The sequence below is a fragment of the Leptonychotes weddellii genome, chromosome 6, assembly GCF_054177405.1.
Source record: "Leptonychotes weddellii isolate Sample4059 chromosome 6, ASM5417740v2, whole genome shotgun sequence".
Lineage (NCBI taxonomy): Eukaryota > Metazoa > Chordata > Mammalia > Carnivora > Phocidae > Leptonychotes > Leptonychotes weddellii.
The window spans coordinates 79372891-79382001 of NC_138374.1; the positions used below are offsets into that span (position 1 = coordinate 79372891).

At 50.3% G+C, this 9111-nt stretch overlaps 1 protein-coding gene across 3 annotated transcripts in view; it reads right to left on the reverse strand.

The window, feature by feature from the left end:
• Positions 1-9111, reverse strand: part of CDC42BPA (CDC42 binding protein kinase alpha) — a 727403-nt gene that overhangs the window by 48898 nt on the left and 669394 nt on the right. The gene's annotated exons all lie outside the window — the stretch shown is intronic.

The following is a 9111-nucleotide window of genomic DNA, read 5'->3' on the forward strand; positions in this document are numbered from 1 at the left end:
GCGATGCTTCTGGCCGGGGCTCGGGTGCTCGAGGCAGTGCTGGTGGCCGCTGGTGGTGCAGTGCAGTGTGGCTGGCCGGCTGCTGAGCCAACACAGGGCCTTGCAGTTCTGACTGGTAGACCCACATCCTCGTTCCCGAAATAACGTGAGTACTGAGCAGTTGGTGATTTATCATGAGAGAAATAAAAGTGTTTTGATGTTTGATGTAGCTTGCCGTTCCCTAGACTGTTTGTAGAAGTGCAGAGGGGTTGCAGGAACCCGGAGGCCAAATGCAGACTGGTGGGGGTGGAATCCGGACACCATCCGCTGCTGACTGACTCATGGTCAGAGCCCAGGGTGGTGGCAGGCATCACAGCCCAGAAAGCCGACAGCAAGTTGGAGTCTCAGAAGACGAGGGCTGGTCCCTGGTGGTAAAGGGGAGGAAGACCGGGGATTAGCTTGTTCAATTTGGCAATCCAAACAGTAGTTGGGGGGTTGGGGGGTCCCAAAGATGAGCTTTAATAAGTTCTGATTTGTTAGGTGTGGAGAGGTCTTTGTCAAAGGGCTGGCCAGGATGCTGGGGGTGCAAACCACATTTAGGGGTACAAGCAGAGGGTGGAGGGCCTCACGTCCAAGTGACCGACAGGGAAGGAGAGAGGAACAGTGCCCACGAAGAAGGCCAAAGACAGGAAAACAGATGAATGTGAGCAGGCCCCAGGGTGCGAGCCCTTGCAGGGGAAACAGCTACTTGAGGAGACCCAGCCTGGGGAAGCCGGCCCAGGAGCTGGGAGCCTGGGACCCCAACACAGAGTGTGGGGCAGGGGTAGGAGGACAGAAACGTGATCAGATATGCTGGAAGGATCAGAGAACGGGCTACACATGCCAACCCCCCCCCCCCACCGCCATGTCACCAACCAACTAGTCCTAGTGTTTTTTCCATATTTGCTCTGGATTTGTTTTTAGAAATAAAACCTAATAATCCTGAAGTCCCATTTGCAGCTCCAGGGCCATCTACCCCCCACTTCTGCTGTCCTGAAAGCAACTCGTACCTGTCCCTCCACGTTCAGGTTAGCTCTATGTGCCAGTACGTTCTTTACACTTTATAGAAATGATACCACACTGTATCCACGTGATGACTTCTGAAATTTTCATATTGGTTCTTGAGACGTTCATGGATGTAAATGAAGCTCTGGTTCAGTTATCTGAACTGTTTAATATTCCATTATGTGACATCCACTGTGTACCTGTTATGCTGTTGATGGACGTCATGGGTTTGCAGGGTTTCTGTGTTAGAACCAGACCACAGGGAGAGCTGTTTCGGGCATCTGGGTGAGTGTGTGCAGTCCCCTCGCTGAGGGCATGTTCCTGCTTGCTCCCCAAGCCCATGGGGCCTTTTGTTCTCTGACAGCGCCCTCTGCTCCCCCACTCGACCTGCACTTGGCATCTTCGGACTTTTCATTTTTGCTGTTTCAGTGGGTATTCTGTCCCTGAAGTTTGAGTCTGCACTGAGCTTGAGCATCTCGTCTCGTATGTTCTGGCTGTGCGGATTTCCTTCTCTGTTCATATCCTTCACCCACTTTCCATTTGGGCGACTTACCTTTTACTTAAGGGTATTTACATCTGTTAACATATATGTTCTGGAGAAATGCTAATGTTTGGTCAGTGACATGCATTTCAAACATGATCCCCAGGCGGTGGCTTGTCTCCCTAGCAGTCTTTCTCCGTGCCAAAGTCGTGTTTAAATGGTACTATGTTAAATGTTATGCGTGTCCGTCTTTTACCTTTGGTGGCCTTTGAGGCTTCTTTAAGAGATCCTTCTCTACCCTTGAGGCTTTCTAAAAACCTAAATTTTAATTTTCAGGGCTCCTGGGTGGCTCAGTTGGTTAAGCATCTGACTCTTGTTTTCAACTCAGGTCATGATCTCAGGGTCGTGAGATTGAGCCCCCTGCGATGGGCTCTGTGCTCAGTGGGGAGTCTGCTTGAGATTCTTTCTCTCTGCCCCTCCCCCTCTCTAAAATGAATAAATCTTCAAAAATTTTTAATTTTCCTATAAGGATTTTTTATACATCTGAAACTTATTTGTATGTATTGTATTTGGTGGGGGACCCAGTTTCGTTTGTCTATATCTGTAGCCCTCTTTATTGAATGGTCTCTCCTTTCTGTGCTGTCTTGTAGAGCCATCCAGACATCCGCTAGGTTTCCCTGGGCAGGCAGAGCGGCTTGTGGGCTCACGTTCTGTCCCCCAGGTACGTACGTTCTGTCCCACGAGTATGTGCACTCTCCCAAGCCAACACCTAACCAAGTGGGTGAAGCAGAGAAATTCACTGGGGAAAAGAGAAGATGGAGCTCCTCCTGAGCATGTCGATTCCTGGGATCCTGGAGGCAGAGGGTGCATCAGTTGGTTTACACCGGCTCTCCCAACATAGTTTACAGCTGGAAAACTGCACCGGTGTGGAATTGCTGTAGGAATGAACATGTTGTCCACTGGATGCAAGACTAGCCCTGGGGATTGACCTGGGAGCCGGCTTCCCCTCCTCCTCCGCGTCCCTCCTGTGTGCGTTCCTCCGGCTCCCTTCATTTCCTTTCTCCTCACCTGCTCCTCTGCTCCTTGTTGCCGCCTGGAGCTCACGACTCTGGTCCCTGTACTGCGTCCCCTCTGTGAGGACCTTGAGATGCGCAAAGCCCACTGCCCTGGGTGTCCTGTGCGCTCCCAAGTAAGGCTGGCAGATCCTGGCTCTGCCAGTTACTGACCTGAGCCAGGTTTGGCCGTATGTAACAGCGGCGATTTAAACAAGATGGGTGACCGGTGTCCCACAAACGGGCAGCTTGGGGAGCACATGGTAATGTGTGGTATCGGGGATCAGGCTATTCTCTCGTTTCAGGATCCTCAGTATGCCACCCACATCGGCTGCCCGGCTCTCACCATCAATCAAGTTCACTCCATCTGGTGTGAAAGCAGGATGGAGAAGGATGTAGTTCCTCTTCAGGCACTTCCCAGATTTGCACCCAGCGCTCCTGCTTATATCCAACTGGCCCTTGGTCACGTGCCCACGCCTTGCTTCAAGGGAGATGGGGAAATAGCTTTATTTCAAGCAGCCACACGTCCACTGAAAGAGGACAAGGGAGTACGCGGTTGGGGTGTGTCTTCTGGTTCACCAGTGTAGATGTTCAAGTTACCCTAGCAATCAGAAGAAGTTATGAGGGATAGCATGAAGCACAAGCTGACGTCTTCAAGGGAGGTGGGAATGGGCACTGGGGAGTGACCAGAGACAGCCACGGGGACCAAGGTTGATGGTAGTCCTGGAGGTAAAACGAGGTGGGAGCGAGAGAGATAGAGGTGAGCCAGGAGACAGCTGACCCCTCCTGCCATCCAGGTGGGGCAGAGTGCCCACGAGTGGCTTGTGCAGGATGGGGTCCAAACCTGCGGCCCCTGCTTTTCCTGCTTTAGACAGCACAGCCCCCAGGAGGGCAAGCTGACTGACCACCCAGTGTAGAAACATGCCTGTGGCCTGTGATCTAGAAATGGGTGTTTTGTTTGAGTTGATGCAGAGGAGGGAGGGTCCTGGGCCATCTGCTGGGAAGGAAGGGCCCTATAAATCCCCACCTTCCCCTTGGCTGCTTAGGGAAGGTCACGTGTATGACATAGGACCTCTGGACAGCTTTGCATGGTGGCGGGGAGGGAGGATCCAGTCTGAGCAGATGGCCAGAGAGCTTGGCAGTGGTTTGCAAGGAGGTCCAGGAGTGGGGACGGGGGTGGGAGGGGCATGGGGCACCCTTGGGAGGACCACAGGGCAGCGGCCATGGACTTCCTGGAGAGTGGCGATACCAGCGACAGACCTTCACCCAGGCACATGCAAAGTGAGTTCATGTGGTTAATACCTTTCATCCTTGTACGCCAGGAGGTGGACTAACGTCGCTGGGAGAGGAATTATGGCATCCACATGGTGGGGGAGGGAAAGGAGCCACACTCTGTGCTGTGACCTCACCTGACCCCCAGACTTGGTGCCGTGGACACACCCTGCACAGCGTGTGTGCTGGGGACTCCAGAAGCCAGGGACCAGAGTTCCCTTGCCCCCATGGTCTGCAGCCCTGTGGCCCCCCTGAGGGAGCACTGCGTCTGCTTACAGCTTAGAAACGTTCTCCTCGGATTTCCTCCACTCTTGTTTTGAGGGAGTTTTATTTTTGAGACTGCGGTCAGATTGCTCAGGCTGTTCCTTGTCTTCTCTGAATGGTTCTCTTCTGCTCTCCATCCCTTTGTGTCCCCTCCCTACCCACATTCTAGAATCTGTCTTTCAGCTCTGCAGCACTTTATTTTCGGGCAATTTATATTTTTATTTTTATTTTCAGTAGGCTCCTCATCCAACATGGGCTTGAACTCATGACCCTGAGATCGAGTCGCATGCTCCACCAACTGAGCCGGCTGGGAACCCCAGCAATCATATGGTTCTAACGGGGTTGTTGTTGCTGTGACGTATGTGAACTGCAGTGGGTGGGGCTCAGTGTTCGCCTGTGCCGTGCAGTGACCGCCACCTGTGTCCCGCTGGCATTGTCACTGTGACACGCTTGCAGGATTCTGTGTGCGAGGAAACTTCCCAAACCCTTCATCTCTACCTGCTCCTCCCCCTCGGCTGACCTGTCACTTTTTATGTAGGCAGTGTCTTCTCAGATCTCCCTGGAAAAACAAAGTCGCTTTTATTCCCCAAATCCTGTCCATTTTCTCCTTAGTCATCGCATTGGTCTGCCTCATCCTTTCCTCTCTTACCTCTTCTCAAATGGCTGAAGGTGGGATCTGTGGATGGAGAACTAGTGCAGGTGCTCAGCGCGACCCCCTGCGCACCTGGGAGGCTGGAGAGCGGTGGGCTCAGGTGCGCCCCTCCCTCCCGCCTGGCTTCCCCTCTCAGCCCCGCTCCAGGTGCGCTGGGGGCGGGGGGTAGTGGAGAGAAGCCCCGCCCCCACGTAACCCAGCAGCCCCCCTCATCAGGCGACAAAGCCATTCCTAAAGTGAATGCACGCACGTGGGATTCCCCCGCTCCTCACGGTTCCCTAACAAGAAAAGAGCGAACACAATCAAACGCATGGGAGTTTGGTGCCTAGAAAGCCTGGCTGATTCCTGTTCTGCCACACCAGTAGCCACCACCCACTGGCCAGTTCAGCATTCTGGGCCTCAGTTTCTCTCATGCATAAAGTGAAAGACATAAAACACAGTAGTGACAGGGGCGCTGGGTAGCACCATCGGTTAAGCGTCTGACTCTTGGTTTCTGCTCAGGTCATGATCTCGGAGTCCTGGGATCGAGCCCTGTGTCAGGCTCCAGGCTCTTCGAGGAGTCCGCCTGAGATTCTCTCTCCCTCTGCCCCCCTCCCCACTCATACTGTCTCTCTCTCTAAAATAGATGAATAAAATCTTAAACACACATATATTAGTGATTCCCAGGCTAGTGATTTGAACTGTCGTGAAGGTGATCCGTGACGGCATTTTAATGATGTTTAGAAGCTCTGACAAGGCTGCTCAAGCTGTCGGCTAAAGTGCAGTGAGTTCTGTAGACCAGAATGAAACACGAGGTGGGTGAAGGACACAGAACGCTGGGAGGGGGGGAAAGGCAGGACCCCCCGCCCAGGTGGAGCTCTGCCTGCTCTGGCCCCTTGCGGAGAACTTCCGCTCCCTGCTCCAGGCTCGGCCCTACTGGGGGCCCTGTGTGCCGAGGGTAGTTTGGAGGGGCTAGTACAGGTGGAGGGGAACTCCGTTGTCACCACAGACAGAGACTCTTCTCTGCACGATCTGCTCTGATTTCAAGAGGGGATTAACTGATTCATCCCAGAGAACTTACCCATATTTGGCGTATTCCAGGCAGTGTGGAGATGCAGAAATGAGAAGGCTCTGGTTGCAAGGGGCTTGGAGTCTGGTTCACTGAAAGAATTTTTCATTTCCAGAAGCCCAGGCCAGACGCAAGAGGGCTGTGGTGGCGAAACCAGCAGCAAAGTGGAGCTGGTCAGAGGAGTCTGCATGTGGGCAGAGGCCAACCTCCCTGACTCCAGGAGGCCACGCTGCAGGACGCAGGGGGACTCAACTAACCCTGTGTATGGAGGTGTGAAGAAGTAGTCAAATGTTCAAGATGCTTTGGCTGTAGGCACCTTCAGGCCCTAGTGGAGGGTAACAAATTGGTTAAACTGGTTAAGCCTTGGCTTAGTTTGGGCTCCAGGGGGCTCATGCAGTCGGGAGTTTCTCTCCCACGACAAGAACGGAGTGCACTGGTCTGGTTTGGTTTATTTAGCAGTTCAGAAAAATCATCATTGATAATTCCCTCATTCTTCCCATTTCCCTCTCCAGCGTTCCCACCCGCACAGAGCCAGGTGTGCAGAGACAAGAGGGGAGGGAGAGGGGGAGAACGAATCTTCCCATGTCATTTTTTGAGGTCGGTGAAAATCATTCTTAGCAGCCTCCCCAGGTGGATTTCCCCCTGAATCCCATTGGTGGGATTTGGGTCACTTCCCTAGGTGTGGAGTTGTCACGGCCAGCGCAGACCAGTCGACGTGACCCTGAATCTCACGGGGGCGGGAGGGGCACCTGAATAAAATCAGAGTTGTGTTGGTGAGGAAGGAATGAGAGTAGAGTGGGGAAGGCTCTATGTGGACAGCCTCCAGCGTCTGCTATCATAACTTCCTTACTTTTCTGCCCCATTTTGCTTAGCGTTAGAAAATAAACTGCACAACTCAGCTTTGTGGGTCGTGCCCTGCTCCCTTCTCCTGGGAATAGCACCTGCATTGGCGGGGGGGGTGTTGCATGGGGTCCTGGGATGCACCTGTCACATACAATGTATCATCTTAATCATCTCACTATTGCCAGGCAACTTCACCTAGTTGCAGGTGAGGTTTCCAGAACTTTCTCATCTTGTAACACTGAAACTCTGTACCCACTGAGCGACTCCCTGTTTCCCTCCCCCAGCCCCTGGCAGCCACCATTCTGCTCTTTGTCTCTATGATTTTGGCTGCTCTAGATACTTCTATAAGTGGAGTTGTGTGGTATTTGTCTTTTGGTGACTGACCAACTTCACTCAGCATAATATCCTCCTGGTTCATTTGTATTGTAGCCTGTGACAATATTTCCTTCCTTCCTTTTTAGGCTGATTAATATTCCATTGTATATATAGACCACATTTTCTTTCTCCGTTCATCCGTCTGTGGACATTTGGGCTGCACCACCTCTTTGCTACTGTGAATGATGCTGTAGTGAACATAGGTGTGCAAATACCTTTTTGAGATCTTGCTTTCAATCCTTTTGGATATAGACCCAGAGGTGGGATGGCTGGATCCTGGGGTAGTTTTATTTAACTTTTTGAGGAACCTCCATACTATTTTGGCAGCGGCTGCACCAGTTTGCATTCCCACCACCGTGCACAAGGGTTCCCCTTTCTCCACATCCTCTCCAGCGCTTGTGATTTTCTTCTTGATCGTGTCCATCCTAACAGCTGTGAGGTGGTAGCTCTTTGTGCTTTGGGTTTGCATTTCTCTGATGATGAGTAATGTTGAGCATCTTTTCATGTGTTTGTATGACATTTATATATCTCCTTTGGAGAAATGTCTTATCCAAGTCCTTTGCCCATTTTAAATCGGATTTTTTTGTTGTTGTTGAGTTGTAGGAGCTCTTTGCATATTCTGGGTATTAACTTCTTCTTCTTCTTCTTCTTTTTTTTTTAAAGTAGGCTCCATGCCCAGCATGGAGCTCGACATGGGGCTCGATCTCACAACCCTGAGTTCATGACCTGAGCTGAATTCAAGAGTCAGATGCTTAACCGACTGAGCCACCCAGGCGCCCTTGGGTATTAACTTCTTATCACATTATGTATTTTCCCCCATTCTGTGGGTTGCCTTTGCACTCCTGATAGTTTCCTTTGATGCACAGAAGTTTTTCAGAATGATAAAATCCCATTTGCCTATGGTTATGTTTGCTTTTGTCGCCTGTGTGTTTGGGGTCATGGCCAAGAAACCATTGCCAAGTCCAATGTCATGAAGCTTCTTCCCTATGTTTTTTCCCTAGGAGTTTTATAGTTTGGGGTCTTATGTAATCCATTTTGAGTTAATTTTTTGCAGATGGTATAAGTTTAGGGTCCAGCTTTATTCTTTTGCATGCGAATATCTGGTTTACCCAGCACCATTTGTCAAAGACACTGTCCTTTCCCCATTCAGTGGTTCTGACATGCCTTACTGTTTGACCTTCCACATGCGAGTTCATCTCTGGGTTCTCTGTTCTGTTCCATTGGTCTGTCCACACTGTTGATTCAGTAGCTTTATAGAAAGTTTGAAATGAGGAAGTATGGGGCCTCTCTGTTCTTTTTCTTTTTCTTTTTTTTTTTTGAGATTTTTTCTTTATTTATTTGACAAAGAGAGACACAGTGAGAGGGGGAACACAAGCAGGGGGAGTGGGAGAGGGAGAAGCAGGCTTCTCACTGAGCAGGGAGCCCGATGTGGGGCTCGATCCCAGGACCCTGGGATCATGACCTGAGCTGAAGGCAGATGCTTAATGACTGAGCTACCCAGGTGCCTCTGTTCTTCTTTTTCAAGATTGTTTTGTTTTGGCTATTTGGGGGTTCCTTGAGATACTAAATTTTAGGATTTTTTTTCTATTTCTGCAAAAAAAAAATGTCACTGAGATTTTGATAGGGATTGCATTGGATCTGCAGATCGCTTTATAGGTAATATTGACATCTTAACATTCTTTAATCCATGTGCATGGGATGTCTACCTATATACTTATATCTTCTTTAATTTCTTTTAGCAGTTTCCAGTGTACAAGTCTTTTTTTTTTTAATTGTTATGTTAGTCACCATACAGTACATCATTAGTTTTTGTTGTAGTGATCCACGATCCATTGTTTTCGTATAACACTCAGTGCTCCATGCAGTACATGCCCTCCTTAATACCCATCACCGGGCTAACCAATCCCCCCCTCCCCCCTCCTCTCTAAAACCCTGTTTGTTTCTCAGAGTCCAGAGTCTCTCATGGTTCATCTCTCCCTCCAATCCCCCCCCCATTTTTCCCTTCCTTCTCCTAATGTCCTCCATGTTATTCCTTATGTTCCACAAATAAGTGAAACCATATGATAATTGACTTTCTCTCCTTGACTTATTTCACTTAGAA